At 35.1% G+C, this 17,413-nt stretch overlaps 1 pseudogene; it reads right to left on the reverse strand.

Annotated features, from left to right (window-relative positions):
* Positions 1-4,210: 4,210 nt before the first annotated feature.
* Positions 4,211-14,826, reverse strand: LOC149238195 (guard cell S-type anion channel SLAC1-like; annotated as a pseudogene).
* Between the last annotated feature and the right edge of the window lie 2,587 nt (positions 14,827-17,413).

Below are 17,413 nucleotides of genomic sequence, written 5' to 3' on the forward strand. Positions count from 1 at the left end.
AATTAGAAACCCTGAACAACATCTTTTAGCTTCCATAAACCACTTAAACCACTAGCCCTATATTTTGAACTCCAGCACGATCACAGGTGCAGCAAAAGCGCAACACCACAAAACTGTAAGTATGAGTATCAATGAAAAGTAGATTATGGGTCTGGTTCGAATGGGAGCAGACATTAATGTTGGTGTTTTCAACAAACGATTTGAAATGAGGAGTAACCAGTAACTTTTAAGTGTGTTTACATCTCAAATAATTTTTAGAATTAACATCTCAAATAAAAAAATATTGATATTGAAATTGTTATTTAATTCTGGATATAGCCTTTGTGTAAGATTAGCAGAGAATTTTATGTTAAAAATAAAAAGGGTATTAAAAAAATTATTGGTTTTAAATTCAGATAATATTATTTTTTAAATGTTTTAATTTTTTATATTTGAGACTTTAAAAAGTTTACATTTTAAATTCGATGGTAACTTAGTCAAGACGCATAACCCACATCTGGCAGTTCACTCTGACATTGATATTTCAACTGTGATGGTTTTACAGTTCATAGATCAAGCTGGCATTGATTTATTTTCGTAGGTGAATTCTGTAGTGAAGATTAGGTCAGAGCCATTAGTCTACGATGAGGCTCAGAGACATTATTTTGTAGTGAAGGCTATGGTGAACACTACTCAGAAACATTACTGTTCTATGGTGAAGTTTGGGATGAACCTCAACTTAGCTCTGCGATGATGGTATTAATTCTGCTGCAAATCTCGGCTTGACTCCATGGTGATGCTATGGATTATGCAATGAAACCTATGGGAACGTGGCTAGAGATTCAGTGAGTATGCAATGAAGCTGGTTAAATCAAACATTAGGGTTATACTTTGTAGTGAATCCTCGACTTTGCGTGTTTGAGTTTATGGGTCTATAGTGAAGCATATGTAATACTTGGCGCTATAGTGAAACGAACTAGGGTTTGTTTTATGACTTTATAACTATTATATGCAGTCAGTTCTTAGCTTCGATTGAGTTCAAGTTGTTGTCTACCTTTCTGCAATTGAGTTCAAGCTACTATCAAGTTCAAACAATGGTCTACCTGGCTCGGCTTTAGAACTATTATATATATGTGGTCAATTACCAGCTAACATATCATTTTTTTATAATATTAATTTATAATATATTAAACCTAATATATATTTATGTTGTTATAATATTATCTCATAATATATTAAACTTAATATATATTAATATTTTGGGTTGGAGAGTTTTAATATAATATAAAATTATTTGTATTTATATAAATTTAATATTTCTATATAAAAATTTTATTTTTAAAATGGATTTAGGCCTAAGATAAAGAGATGTAAAAGTTAAAATAGATTTATATATAGAAAATGATAATTTTAGGGATAGGGTGGATTTAGATGGAGTGTAGAGCCTAATAGATAGATTAATAGAGTTTGTATTACATCTTTAACCTATCCTTGATCTAGGCTCTCATAGGTTGAATTCAAGTGATGCAAAGTCTAATGACAAAGAGGGACTACCTTCTTTGTCTCTTAATTAATCTTATCATAGCCTAGGAATAGAAAGGCAGGGATGAAGGGATTGAGTTGGAGGGGGAGAGAGAGGGGAGAGAGAAGGAGGGAGATAGTGGCAAAGTTGGAAGGCAGAGAGAGATATATGGTGTGAAGAGATAAAGGGAGGTGGGAGATCAAGGGAGAGAGAGAAAGGAAAAGAAAGCACATGAGTGAAAGAAGGAGAGAGGGAGGGAAAGAGAGATGGATTTGGAGGGGGGCGAGAGGGGGGACAAGAAATATATAGAGAGAGACGGAGTGATAAAGGAGGGATACAGAGAGAGAGAGAGAGAGAGAGAGAGAGAGAGAGAAGAAGAAGAAGAGAGAGAGATGGGGGAGAGAGGGAGGGGGAGTGACACAAAGATGGATGGGAAGAGAGAAGGAGGGAGATAGACACACATATGGAGGGGGAAGAAGAAAGAGACACATAGATACAAATACAAATAATATATAGTATTATATAATATCAAACATTATTAACCATAGAATAAGAGAAATTAATGATTTTGCAAAAGGTAAAAAAAAAGGATTTAGAAAGGCATGAATCTTTTGGTTTTTCACTGAAAGAGATGCATTGATTTTAGTGTAGATGTTGATTCGTAATCCTATTTGATTGATTGTATTGGATGCATTGATTTCAATGTAATTATTTATTTCTAATCATATTTGATTACTTGCACTTGATACATTGATTTCAGTATAGATGTTGATTTGTAATCCAATTTGATTGCTTGCACTAGAAGGATTGATTTCCGTGTAGATGTTGATTTCTAATCCTATTCAATCACTTGTACTAGATGCAACGATTACAATGTAGATGTTGATTTTTCATTTGATGTAACTTGATATATGATTATTAATTTCAAAGTAATTAGATTAATAGTGTGCATTGGTTTCAATGTAAAAAAAAAAATTATTGACAATGTGCAATGATTTCTATTTTATAGTAATTCAACCATAAATGAAATATTTGAAATTTCATTTTAAGTAAAATGTTTACTTACCTAAAATGTTTGCTTCTTGAGACTATAAACTATTTGTAGTTGACTATATTCTTATTATTCGTGTTTCCATCATTCAGCATTGTTAGCCACTTTGCATTCAAGCAAGGTAATAGGAAACAACTACTATTGACACTTACTTGGGCTTAACACTTCAGAAGTCATAATGATTGACTTTGGAGAAAACTACTATTAATATTGGAGAACAGAGAAAATACATCAAATTTACTCCAATAGCTAGAGTTAAAGATTTGAATGGTCTATGATTTCAACTACCATTTTCATATGATCGATATGAAAAATGGAAAAACTAACAGGTGTGACAATAAGAACGGTAGAAACTAACAGGTGTGACAATAGTATGAGAATGATAACAATGAAGATTATTTGTAATTAACTACATTGATATTATGCACACTTTCTATTATTTAAAACTGTTATATAGTCACTTTGCATTAAAAAAGGTTATTTCATCATTTTTCATCGTTCAAGTTATTAAGAGACTCTATCATCTCAACAAAGTAGGGTAACTAAGAAAATTTAAAATTAAGAAGACCAGATTAATCTTAGACATATTAAGCGTAAGTGTATTTAAAATTATGAGAATAATGAGATGTTCAACAAATTTTGTGTAACCATCCACAATTGAAACTAACCTAGATCCATCTTAACTAGTGCCCAAAGAAAAATCTCTCAAAATACAAAACTTTCCTCAAGTTTTACACTCCACAAAGAAATTTACAGCTCGAAAAATTTTATCCATTTCAATATTTGAGAAATACAAAGTTAAAATAAAACTACGCTAATAAATATTTTTTTTTTTAGGAATTTGGACTCCAATATCTAAATACTAATCATAAAAACCAATATTCCCCCTTTCTAATGCAAAATTTAGACTTTCAATCTCTACCACACATTCTAAATTCTTATTAAGAAATATTAAAAAAAAACGAACATTATGAATATCTCATCCATATAAGTGACGTCTTCATAATCATTTTTAGAAACTCACATACTTTTAATTATTTTCAAAATATTGAAGCCGCTCGAATTAAAAATTATATAATTTTTTTTATCAGATGCAGCGTCCAGCACAAAAATCTACAAACATGATGCCAACTTTTCATCTGCTGTTCCTCACTGTTATTTCTCATTTAGTTATTTCAACCTGATGCCAACTTTTCATCTGCTGTTCCTCACTATTATTTATCATTTACTTATTTCAACCCTGATGCCAACTTTTCATCTGCTGTTCCTCACTATTATTTCTCATTTACTTATTTCAACCCTGTTTCTTTGATTGTGAGTGTATTTAAAATTAAAACGGCTGTTCTGCTCACCGTCCATAGTTGCAATGCGATAGTAACATTACGGACATGATATTTCATTGTAAATGGCTGCCCATTTGTTACTTTAAATCATACAGTGGCTACACGTACAGTTGCGTAACACCAACCGAGCTTTGTTATAATTGGAAGATATGTAACAAGTCTACTTGCTTAAATCGAGTCTTGGAACTTTTTGCCTGAATCGGATCTATTCATTTTTTCTTGCATGTTAAACAAATAATAAGCTTGGTCTGTTGCCATGACTATTCCCACCAGTGAAAACATTCGAATTGGCTTTGTAAACCGTACGAATGAGTATCAATGAAAATGAGAAGGTGGGTATGGTGCAATATAGAGGGCATGCGCTGAATCTGAAGGGGAGCAGATATTAAAGTTGGGGTTTTGAACAAATAATTTGGAATCCGGAACAACTGGTGGTCCTCTTCCTCTTCCTCTTCTTTGAGGGCGAACCGAAGCATTGTGGAAGAGGAATGATTTGGTGTCCATAAACCAAATGGTGGATAGCAGTTGCTATGACCAGAACGCCGACAGCGGCAATTGAGATAAGCCAGAAATGATGGCCACTGTTTTGGCTACGGAACTTCGCACTTCGCACTTCATCGGTGTATCTGATTGAAGCGATTGCGACGGCAGTCATTGGGAAGGCGTATGCCCACCATGCTATGGAATATCTGTCGAATAAAATACAGAAACATTCAAAAGACAAACTAAAGCACAGCTTTAGCGAGGACAGAAGAGTCTCCACGGAAGTTAAACACGAGACGAACTGTCTGTAGAGTTTACCTGGATCCCGCAAAGAATCTTATGCGAACAACCTGTTTGAACAACCAACAACATCAACGAGCACTGCGTCGTTATGAAATTCAAGATGCCAGCTGTAATAAGTGGTGAAAAACTCACGATAGATGCAAATAGAAAGAGTGATAGGAAATACGGTATTTTTGAGCCAAAGCCGAATGTGCCAGAGATGTCTTCCCACGCCACACAGGCAGTGATTGGAGCCGCCAAAAAAAGGAAGAATGTGGGATAATGATCTTTGGGCACAGTTGGATTGGTCGGCAATCTCTGATATAACGTCACAAACAGCACTGTATAGTGGGCAAATCCTCCGGCAAAAAGGAAATTAGCGGGCTCCTTCCATCCCACTCTTGCTGCCATCATGGCGCTTACAAAATTTTCAACAATAGATAGATATGTTGAGGGATTGGAGACCCTTGACAACATCCTCTCCCCTCCAGAATACCACTGGCCATATATTTTGATCTCTATTACAATCACAGGTGCAGCAAAAGCGCAACACAGCAGAGGATTGATAGTTTTGGCCATGGTATGAGGGAGGCCCAACTCCAAAAGCATGGATGATATCCAGGGTGTGAAAAAGTGGTTCACCCAACTCCATCCAAAAATTCTTGCTTCACAACCTCCTTGCAAAAAAAAACATTTGAGTGCATAAGCAATGGATACAAGTATGAGCGCTACAAGGGCAAAACCCTAGACTGCCATCTGTGATGAATGTCCGATTGGCCAGAAATGCAAGGGTAGCGATTCCTCCAGTGTTTTCCAAAGAAGTGGCTGGCTACACAGCGCGAGGCATATACGATAGTTCTCTATGTTGAACTGATGAAGGAAATTATACCATTTTTTGTCGACCCGTGGCATTACAAGAACCTGCTGAACCAAATCCAAGTTACCCATCAGATAAAACCTGAAAAATAGCATAAATTCGTGGTGTGTACGATTCATATAAGTATACAGAAATCAGATATGCGGATTTGAACATGAACCTATTTATCATCATCGCTGGTGCGAAATATCTGGGAATTGGAAATATCGGTAGTTACGTTGTCCAAGACTGCAAACTTCCTCTTTGTTTTGGTCGAGTAATGAGAAGCGTAGTTGGTAGAAAAGGATTCTCGAGGAGGGATATGCAACAACTCTGCTGGACTGTGAGACGAGAAAGGCAAAATTCCTTCCATATTTGATTAATTGATAATCACAATACCAGGAATATTGTAGCGGAATGATGTTTTCTTTGCTGTGTGGAAAACCCATAAAGGCGGAGTGTCCAGACAGGTGAGGAGCTGGCGTGCACTCTGAGATCAAGGTAGATTCCCTCAAAGCGCAGAGTCAGAGCGCAGTACTGAATATGAACCCATTTTAACAACACTTGAGGTTTCAAAGTACAATCCCTGAAGTTTGAAAGTACAAAGCTACTGTTAATGTGGTGTCAAGGCTACCACGTTGGCAGATGTATTTTTTTCATTCATAATTTCACCCCAAAGAATTTGAAGTGCTTGCGTTTCAGGTAGGTATATCTGTTAGTGGGATAATGGAGAAATGTCTATAAATAAGTTTTATTAATTTTTTTTCGGCATGCATTTTAGGTAGGTATATCATGCATTTTGTGTAGGTATATCGGTTAGTGAAATACTCCAGAAATTTTTAGAAATAAATATTATATTGTAGGTTTTATTTAATTCTCAGTTTTTATTTTTAGAGATATGTAAGTGTTGAATTGCATTATACTTTGTGTAAATATATTTTTATGTTTGTTTGATGAATGTGAAAGAGGTTGTGAATAGCCTCCTATTGCCATTTCCCGTTTTTTGTGTCCCATATTTATCTTTTTTTGTCTTGATACTAGAACCTATGTGAATTGTGGTGTGAAACATGTGTGTTAGATATGTGTGATGTTGTGAAACATGAATGTTAAAGTTTATGGGTGATCCCCTGTTTTATCGAGTTATGGAGTTAAAGCGTATAATTGTTGTTGAGTGAATCGAGGGTTGTGTGAACCGAAGGTTTAACCCTGAAACGTGAAGGTTGTGGATTATTGGAGCATTGGCACTGGGGTAGGACATTGCTAAGTATTGTGTATTATGTGGATTGTTGAAGCATTAGAGCTAGGGCAAGGCAATGTTAAGTATTGTGTGTTCAAGTTCTTGAGCTAGGTGTTAGAGGCATGGCTACTACAAATTCAAGATAGTGTATGGGCTTGGTGTCGAAGTTGTCCTAGATGCTATTATAAGAGTTGTCGTAGCTTGCATTAGATCACCGAGGAGTGCAAAAGTATATCTTCTCGCTGTGTGAACTAAGCTATCTATGTGATGTAGAAGTGCACAAATGTAATATCACAGAGATCTACATAAGCCGCGTGGAGAAGCTCATTGTTAAGTCACCCAGCTTTGTGATATTTGGGCACTTCTTACTACTGCTTTCCCATGAAGAGCTGTTGAATAGGTAAAATAATGTTGCAAATGGCTCCATCGGGTCAAGCCAAATTCTATTATGTTGATAGGAAGCGATGATTAGGTAGACACAAATCCATATAGAGCCAATGGTTCGTGCATGACACTTGTACGGTCACCTTCCAAGCACAAAAATAAAAGTTCAAAGCATTCTATTAAATATATCGAGGGTTGCAGTTCTACCTCTATGTCATCTTGATGTGCCATTTACTTGATGATTGTGAAAGCCATGTCACATCCTATTTATTTGAACACATTTTTTATGGATGTGGTTATGTGATGACACTAGGGTTGGAATTTGATGACCAAAACACCCATCATAGGGCATTTTGGTCATCAAATATGTTTTAAGAAATTATGTGACTGTTTCTCATGACATTTCTTTAAGTTACAAAAAGTATTTTTGTTGTTTTATTTTTTCAGGAAAACATCATTAATATGTTGTCAAGGGAATATTCCATCTGTGCTAATTGCATTATATGGCCATTTGAAGTTTAAATGGGGTTGATTGCTAATAAAATCAAGTGTCACATTATGTATTACATCATTCATGATTAATTATACAAGCTAACATTCATTCAATTGTACATATCAATTTTATTTCTTGCCCATGTTGCTTCTTCTTCTTCTATTTTTGGTGTCTTCAGGAAAAAAAATTGAGTTTACATACCACCGCAATAGCAGGTCATCGTAAAGAATCTAGATGACATTGCTCATTCCAGGTATTGGCGTTTTGTTAAAAGAAATATTTTCTTTTTTCTTCTCTCTTCTCTTTAGTTTCATGGTCGATTTCCCCATTGGAAGAATCCCTCGGCACAGTGTCGATGAGCTTTAGCTTGCATTTTCCCTACCCTAATAGCGGCAACAATGAGACTCTATGATATGATATTTTACTTTTTTAAGAAACTAATAGAATTTTTGGTAGTGTTTTTCTCATGGTTCTTGGAAATTTCTTGTGTCTGCAATCTAAAAATAACTATTGATAACATGGGTATCAAATTTTTGTATCTAAATGGAGAAGGTTTAAATATCAAGAAGTTTAGTTTGTTTAGAACTCGTGAGCATCCATAAATAAGATAAAACAAAAAACCACATCGAAGCAAGGACATGAAGAAGAGCATTTTGGTTGATATAATGGCGATCCGAACAATTTTGGAGACATCAACGACTTAGATGAGAGTTTATAAAGCTAAGGGGGGATGGGAAGACACTCTCAATAAAGTGTAAGTTTTTATTTATTTATTTATTAAGTCCTGATTTTATTATATATCACTTTTGTAGTCAATTAAATTTTGTGCAACTTTATTTCTTGTGTCTAAGTTAGTCACATTTTTCCAATCTTCATTATTTTACTTTCAATTTCTCAAATGTGAAATCAAAAAATTAGAATCCCCATTGGAGAGCATGAAACCTTAAAATTTATTCATTCTAGAATTGTTTACTAAAGATTTGGTGTACTCTAGCACTATGTGTTATTTAAAACTCAAATCACCAGCTTTCACTATTTCGTTTATTCATACTCGAGGCTATACACTACTATTTTCTTATGGTCCTTAGTTTCTTCTTTGGTCCAATTTGACACGTGATCTCAATTTCACTAAAGCATTTTTAACCCTCGATCTTGTAATAATATTTAAATCCTCCATCAGGAGGGTATGGTATGAGGATAGTACTTTGAAGAGTTCCTCAAGTTAGCACAACTGCTATGAGCGAAATTGTGAATCTACAAACTATAATAATTTAAAATTCATAATTTTCCACTCTAGACCTCCTAAGAATTAGTTCATAATAAGCACGGAGTCAACCCTCAACTTCAAAATTAAAATTATGTTATGTTGTGCCTAAACATTACCTAACCTTTGTAACATTACAAATTTGAACCTAGAATGGTACTACGGATATGTCCCTCGATGTTCCTTAAAGCATGCTAAACTACAAATCAACGAGGTACTAAGTATTCTTAAATATTAACCTTTTTCATGGTTCTTTCGACATGCCCCTTTGACACAGTCAAGACTCAAAACGATGCTAGAAATGAAGTTCCACTATCCAAAAAAATATCTATGTATTTTGTTGCACAGAGTAACTAGTTACTAGTTACAGGGAGCCTTTCTGAAACACCATACATATTCTCCACTATGAAAGCAAAATAGTCCTCTTACTAGTAAATTTTATAGCTTGACTCTGGTATCCCCTTAATTTCATGTTGTGTGGCTTAGAAAAATCTTTGACCTTGGTGTCACTTTACATGAAATTATTATAATGAGAAAGTACAAGACTAGTAGATGGAAGGAATATCATCACTTTCTTCTTCTTGTCCTTGTTTGTTAGTGGAGCTAATCTATGAAAAACAAAATTGGTTTAGGGTTTCCATCTATTTTTTGGGCTTAACAGTGTGGTTACATCTCTTTAGGCACTCACCATGTATTCTTTTATTTTTCTTGCAGTTCTCCCAAAGACACTTTAGCATTCCCAATTTTTAGTCATTTTGATATTTTTATAATCGAGTTGGCCAATTATGGATGGTAATATACATTAATATTTAATTTAAAAATCAAGTTACATTAATTAAATCTAATTGGGTATTCTTTTGGGTCCACCCCATCAATGCACTTTGAACTTAGGATGACATTATTTGGAAACGCTTTAAACTTGTAAGTGATGTTATTTGTTGCAGATAAAAATGACTCAAGACTATATTCTATAAGATGTTTTAGGGATCCTTAATTTATATATTGTGTTCTCTTAGAACATGACCTTGATTTCATTAATGAACTCCAATATTGGGATGTTGTTAAATAGTAATACATTTTAATCTACCAATTCATGAACTACTTGTAATAGTGTGATATGATTCTAGGAGGTTACTTCCAGTGGTCCCTTTTGAATGGAGACATGTACTGATGTCTTGATAGTTTAGAGACATGTATTGATGTCTTGGTAGTCCATGAAATACTCTAAGCTGTAAAATATATCAAGCAATTTTGAACCTTTTCCAGGCCCCTTTGCCAGTGACACACTATAAAATCCATGCTAGTAAATGCCCAAACAAAAGGAATGAAATTGTTGTTTTCAATTAAAAACATAACCAATTATTTTTATATTTTTTTTCAAAATGAATCACAACTATGAGTAGGAAGATTAAAAAGCAGTGAGAGATTGTATTGTAAGAAATAATCATGTGGGAAATCTAGTGGTAAAGGTAAGTGAAGAAGCATATGTAGGAAAATCATAACAAGAATAATAAGCATTTATAGAATATTGGAATGAGGGAAGCGAAATTGAAACACAATTTAACTACAAAGTTATCCCTATTGTACCTAAATCACTCAATATAGTAAAAAAAATGGGTTGGTTTTTCTTGGTTTTTTCATAATTTATCAAATTTTAACTTTCTATTGATGGTGTTGGAATTTCGCCAACACAAGGGATCTTCCAAGAATGAAACCCCGACTAGACATCACATTGTTTGGAATAGGAACCCCATTTGTAAATTTGTCCCAACCACCATTATATTGATCTTATAGATTTACCTTGGTTGTAATTATCAACACAAGAAAGTATGCACATACCTTTGTGATAAGCAAGTGACTTAACTTTGTGAAACACGAATTGCAATGCATACGAAGCACTTTCATGGACATGAAAATAGAGAGTGAACCTTTAGAATAAAATTAATAAAACTCTCTTAATAATGGCACACACGATCATAGGAATAATTGTTAATTAACATGCGAAATAGTTCACATAGCAACAATGATCATGAAAGATAGTAGCAAATCACATTCAACAAGATATATACCAAATCCAATGAAATAGTTCACTTTCTTTCGCATATATTAACACAAACATATACCGTAAACATTAAAATAATAGTCTTACAACATTGACGATACATGCATGAAAGTGCGTTGGCTATGAGATCTTCAAATATTAAGTGAAAGTTCCAAATACATAATTACAATGATGCAACACTAGCCCCAATAGTAGAGCATTAAGTCACGACTTGCTCCAACGAATGATCTTCTCTCCTATATCAAGCGAGAGAAGTTAATGTGAAAATCCTTGTTGCTTGAGCTATGAGGGTTGATTTCCAGTAAATGAGGTGATTAATCAACTCTCATGTGACTCTTGACCTCCCTCATGAATCTTGAGCTCCCATGTGATTTTTGAGCTCCTACATTACTCTTGGACATCCCGGTGGCTCTTTACATTCCATGTGTGACCCTTGGGATTCCACACATTTTAGATTTTCCAATTTTTGAAATTAAATAATTAATTATACCAATAATGTGGCAAAAATACATGAGATAAAACAACACTCTTGTGTTGAAACTTTGAAGAGCTACAATTTGGAGATTGTGACATAAGACTTCATTATATTGTATCAATGCCAAGTTCTTCTCCTTGTTGCTACGTCTTCAATCCTTCATGATAGATATTGTGTGTACTTCATCTTCACACTCCAAAGGGTCTGGTTATAGTATTGGAACCTTATAATTCAACATGAGTTTCCATCTCTCTTTCATGGTCCAAGGTTCCTTTACTCTTGCATGATAACACCTTTGTGTCTTATCTCTACAAGTTTCCTTTTGAAACCCCTTCTTAATGACCTCCTTGAGCATAATGTTTAAATGATATGGTGATAGAACCTGAAAATGAAGTTTACTCATGACAAGACAACATCAATCCAAAAATCACCTATTCTATCTTTGTTTACTCATGTGAGGTGTTGACTGTGACGGGACAATGTGCTAGGAATGCGAAAGGGGCCTTCTTGGGTGCAGAGCTCTGAGTCCGGGGGTAGGGGATAGAGGTTTGGGCATTATAAGTGTGCATTTCAAAATGGAAAGGGAAAGAGGAAAGGCTCTATGCAGTGGAAAAGTCCAAGAGGCAAGGATGACAAGCTTGGGCACTGTGATTGTGTAATGCATAGTCATTGAGGAGGGGACTCTAAGCATTGTGCATTTTTCCATTTTATGGGTCCAGAGATGGCCCTATTTTCCATTGAGAGTGCACAATTCACAATGGGGGGAGACTTGATTAAGGCATTGCGAAGATAAAAAGTGTGAGGAGCAAGAAGTTGGGTCACTATGCCCTAGAAATGCTCAATGTGAAATGAACGGAAAGAGGCCTCAGTATTGTGCAGGTTTTCATTACAAGGAGCTAAATAAGGCTTCAATGTCAACTAGGAGTGCTCAATGTGCAACACGAGGCAAGGTTGATCAAGGCTTTGTGCAATGAGCAAGTGTGAGCAACAAGGGTTGAGTGACTGTGCTCTAGGGATGAATAATGCGCAATGTGAAGGGAGTTGTCGATAACATGGGCATAAAGGTAAAGTGTAAGAAACATTAGGCTCATGACTAAGGATTAGAAGTGTACAATGCACTCATCACTTGGCCAAAGCTTAAATTTGTTCATAACTTGCATTAGATGTTAGGACAAGGAAGAACCCCAAAATTGACTAAGTGTGAGATTAGCAGAACAAAGAGGAGAGAAAGAGAATGCATAATAGGACATGATCATTATCTCACACACATGCATAATTATACATATGACAATAAGATGCACAATACCCAAATCCAACATGCATACATTTAAGCAATAGTAAAATGACACTTATCTCCAAGTGCGACAATTAGAGAGAGTCTTTGTGAAACAAGTGTCGACTACAATCCAAGGATTTTCTATCCCATGGGAATGTGTCCAACACATGTTCTAATGATAAATAACATCAACTAGTACAAGAGAGTGTGTTGGAGCTTCCTCTAGCACATGTGCCAAGGCGCTCTTAGGATATGTGAAAGCAAGCAAAATCAACATATGCAAGAGTGAAAGAAACCTTTCTTCTTAGGTTGGTGCTCTACACATGTTCTTAAAGTAATTTTCCTTATCATACATGAGTGATTTCGCTAGTTGCAACAGGGATGAAACCCATGTCTCTAGATATCTAGTGATTAGAATATTTTTTCCTTTTTATTCCTTTTCCTTTGTATATTATTGTAACAAATGATAGGTGAAGAATTGCCACACAGCATGTAGCCTCTAGCTTCTGTATAATGTATTAGTAAATATGGGGTGAATTTATAGCCTTCCAAGAGGCAGATTAAACATTATAATTACAGTAAACTCTTCAGGGAACTATTTTGTAATCCTTTCCTATTTGTGGCTAACCTTCTGGGTTGTAAGCTATGACTTCCAGAAACGAATGTACATAGTTTTCATCATGAATATCTTAGTTCGACTGAAAATTTTCTCAATTGTGCTCTTTATTTTGTTTCTACAATATCCTTTGAATTGGAGTATGGATTCCATTATTTCATCGTGTCTATCGGCTATGGCTTTTGTTCAAGAGTTGGGTGAGTTAATTTCAAATTATCACTTTCATTGTAAATTTTCTGCATATGTATGTTTCAAATTTTATTGTTTTCATTTTTATATGTTTACCAGAAGGTTAGTGATTCCTCGGCAATCGTTTCTTTTACTGTGCTCATTGTTTCATGCCTCAATGGTATAGTAGATGATAAGCTTTTATTATTGGATCCAAGATTTAAGTAAATTTATTATGTTAGGCAGAAGTATGTAAGTTTAGTTTTCTCCTCTATTCCCAAGGTTTATTATTTCTAGTTCTTCTGTGTTCATTTGTAAAGCTCACCATTTATAAATATGGAGAATAATACCCACCACTTATACTACATTTTTTTTACTAAATGATCTTTATCAATAAGTAATTTACCCTCTTCACTTCTCTCTTGAGCTTAATTTTAGTTTAGTACTCATCTCAAAAACTAGTCTTTGGTGTACTAAGTTTGGTCATATATTTTCTTTGTTATAGATCCAACCCATTACCAATACTACACTATCTCAGCAGCCAAGGCAGCAAAATTTCACTAATTTGTTTTTTTTTTCTCTCTGTGTTTGGCCACTATACTAACTTGTACTCTCAACACACAAAAAAAACCCTACCTCCTAGCTTACTCATCAAGTATATATATATATATATATATATAGACACACACACATATCTTAGTTCACTAGAACTCCATCCAAATATTCTTTCTTCACAACCTATGTGCAGAACAAGCTATTCTTTCTTCACAACCTATGTGCAGAACAAGCATTTCAGTGCATAAGCAATGGATAAAAGTATGAGCGCTAAAAGGGAAAAACCCTAGACTTCCATCAATGATGAATGCCTAATTCACCAAAAATGAAAAGATAACGATTCCTCCAGTGTTTTCCAAGGAAGTGGCTGGCTACAGAGCGCTAGGCATATATGATAGTTCTCTATGTTGAACTGGTGAAGGAAATTATACCATTTTTTGTCAACCCATGGTATTACAAGAACTTGCTGAACCAAGTCCAAGTTACCCATCAAAGTAAAACCTGAAAATACCATAAATTTGTGGTGTGTACGATTCATATAAGTTTACAGAAATCAGATATGCAAATTTGAACATGAACCTGTTTATCATCATCGTCGGTGAAAAATATGTGGGAATTGGAAATATTAGTAGTTACGTTGTCCAAGACTGCAAACTTCCTCTTTGTTTTGATCGAGTAATGAGAAGCGTGGGTGGTAGAAAAGGATTCTCGAGGAGGGATGATGATGCTGATCTGCAACAACTCTACGGCTTGAAGAAAAAGGAAAAATTCGTTCGACATTTGATTAATTGATAATTACAATACTGAGGAATATTTTTGTAGTAGAATGATGTTTTCTTTGTTGTGTGGAAAGCCTATAAAGGCGAAGTGTCAAGACAATTGAGGAGCTGGCATGTAATTTGAAAACAAGGTAGATTCCCGCAAAGCGCAGAGTCAGAGCACAGTACGAAAGGTGACCCCATTTTAACACCACTTGATGTTTCAAAGTACAATCCTTGAAGTTTGAAAGCAAAAAGATGCTATTAATGTGGTGTCAAGGCTACCACATTGGCAGATGTATTTGTTTCATTCATTATTTTACCCCAAAGCATTTGAAGGGCTTGTGTTTCAGGTGGGTATATCTATTAAGGGGATAATGAAGAAATTTCTATAAATAAGTACCATTAAAAAAAAATGTGGCATGCATTTTAGGTACGTATATCATGAATTTTGGGTAGGTATATTAATAAGTGAAATACTGGAGAAATTTTTAGAAATAAATATTATATTGTATGTTTTATTTAATTTTCAGTTTCTATTTTTAGAGATACGTTCATAAGTGTCCAATTGAATTATACTTTTTGTAAATATATTTTTATGTTTGTTTGATGAACGTGAAAAAGGTTACGAATAGTCTCCCATTGCCATTTCCATTTTTTTGTGTTTCATATTTTTTTGTCTTGGTACTAGAACCTATGTGAATCGTGGTGTGAATCATGTGCGTTAGAGATGTGTGATGTTGTGAATTTTGAGTGTTAAAGCCTATGGGTGATTGCATGTTCTATTTGAGCCATGGAGTCTAAGCATATAAGTGTTTTTTAGTGAGCTGAGAGTTGTGTGAGTCGAAGGTTTAAGCCTGAAACATTAAGGTTGTGTGGATTATTGGAGCATTGGAACTGGGGTGGGATAGCGCTAAGTATTGTGTGCTATGTGGATTGTTGAAGCTTTAGAACTAGGGCAAGACAATGTTAAGTATTGTGTGTTCAAGCTCTTGACCTAGCTGTTAGAGGTATGGCTACTGCAAATTCAAGATAGTGTATGGGCTTGGTGTGGAAGCTCTCCTAGTTGTTATCATAAGAGTTGTTGTAGCTTGCATTAGATCACAAAGGAGTGAAAAATTATATCTTCTAGGTGTGTGAACTAAGCCATCTATGTGATGTAGAACTGCGCAAATGTAATATCACAAAGATATACATAAGCCATGTGGACAAGTTCGTCATTAAGCCACAAAACTTTGTGATATCTAGGCACTTCTTACTACTTCCTTCCCATGAAGAGATGTTGAATAGGTAAAATAATGTTGCAAATGGCTCCATCGAGTCAAGTCAAATTCTATTATGTTGATGGAAAGTGATGATAAGGTAGACAAAAATCCATATAGAACCAATGGTTCGTGCATGACACTTGTATGACCACCTTCCAAGCACAGAAAAAAAAGTACAAACCATTCTAGTAAATAGATCGAGGGTGATTACAAGTTGTAGTTCTACATCTGTGCCATCTTGATGTGGCATTTACTTGATGGTTATGAAAGCCGTGTCATGTCCTATTTATTCAAACCCATTTTTGATGGATGTGGTTATGTGATGACACTAGGATTGGAATTTGATGACCAAAACATTGATCATAGGGAATTTTGATCATCAAATAAGTTTAAAAAAATTATGTGACTGTTCTCGTGACATTTCTTTAAGTTTACATAAATTATTTTTGTCATTTTATTTTTTCATGAAAATGTCATTAATATGTTGCTAATGGCATGTTCCATCTGTGCTAGTTGCATTCTATGGTCATTCAAAGTTTAAATGGGGTTGATTGCTAATAAAATCAAATGTCCTATAATGTATTCCATCATTCATGGTTAAGTATACAAGCCAATATTCATTCTTTTTTTGCTGAATTAAGTGTCGGACCTTCTATTCAAATTGATAATACAACCAAATTACAACAAGTACAAAAGAGATGTGGGCCACCTAAAGCCTAGGAAACTGAGTCTAAGACCCACAATCTGGGCCCAGGGCCCGCAAAAACATGACGACGCAACCCCAAAAGATAATCGGAAGCCCAGACCGTTTGATCTATCCTCGAAGATCTAATGGTCATTAACAATATCGAACTGCTAACAAGCACTCTCTTTAACTCTTGAATCGGACCCAATAAGCCTTTAGAGACTGCTCTATAAAAATTTTGGGTCTGTTTTGGCTGATAACCCTCGCGCATGTAATCCACTCGAAATCCACCTGATGCATGCGATTCCCACTAGTTTGCGTAACTTGCTCGCTGTTTAACATTGCTTTCGGACCCGAAGCCTGATAAAGCCACTGTTAAAGTTGATTTCGGGTCTGAATGGCTTAGTAACCAGCTTGCTATTTGCAACGCGGAATTGATATGATTGTTGCTATTTCTCCTACCTGCTCACACTTTAACCAAGCTCCTTGCATAGCCAATGAAAAGGCTTTCTGTAATATGATTCCAATTCATGTAAATACTTGTGTTGTTAATTGACACCAGCCCAAGAACCTTGGGATTGTAGAATTTTGGGCACATATTCCAACCTAAGGACTGACCTTTCTTTTCGTTTCTATCCATGAACTGTTGTTTCATGTCG

The sequence above is a fragment of the Pinus tabuliformis genome, chromosome 8, assembly GCF_031772625.1.
Source record: "Pinus tabuliformis cultivar Carrire ecotype Pingquan chromosome 8, CPIR1, whole genome shotgun sequence".
NCBI classification, from domain to species: Eukaryota; Viridiplantae; Streptophyta; class Pinopsida; order Pinales; family Pinaceae; genus Pinus; species Pinus tabuliformis.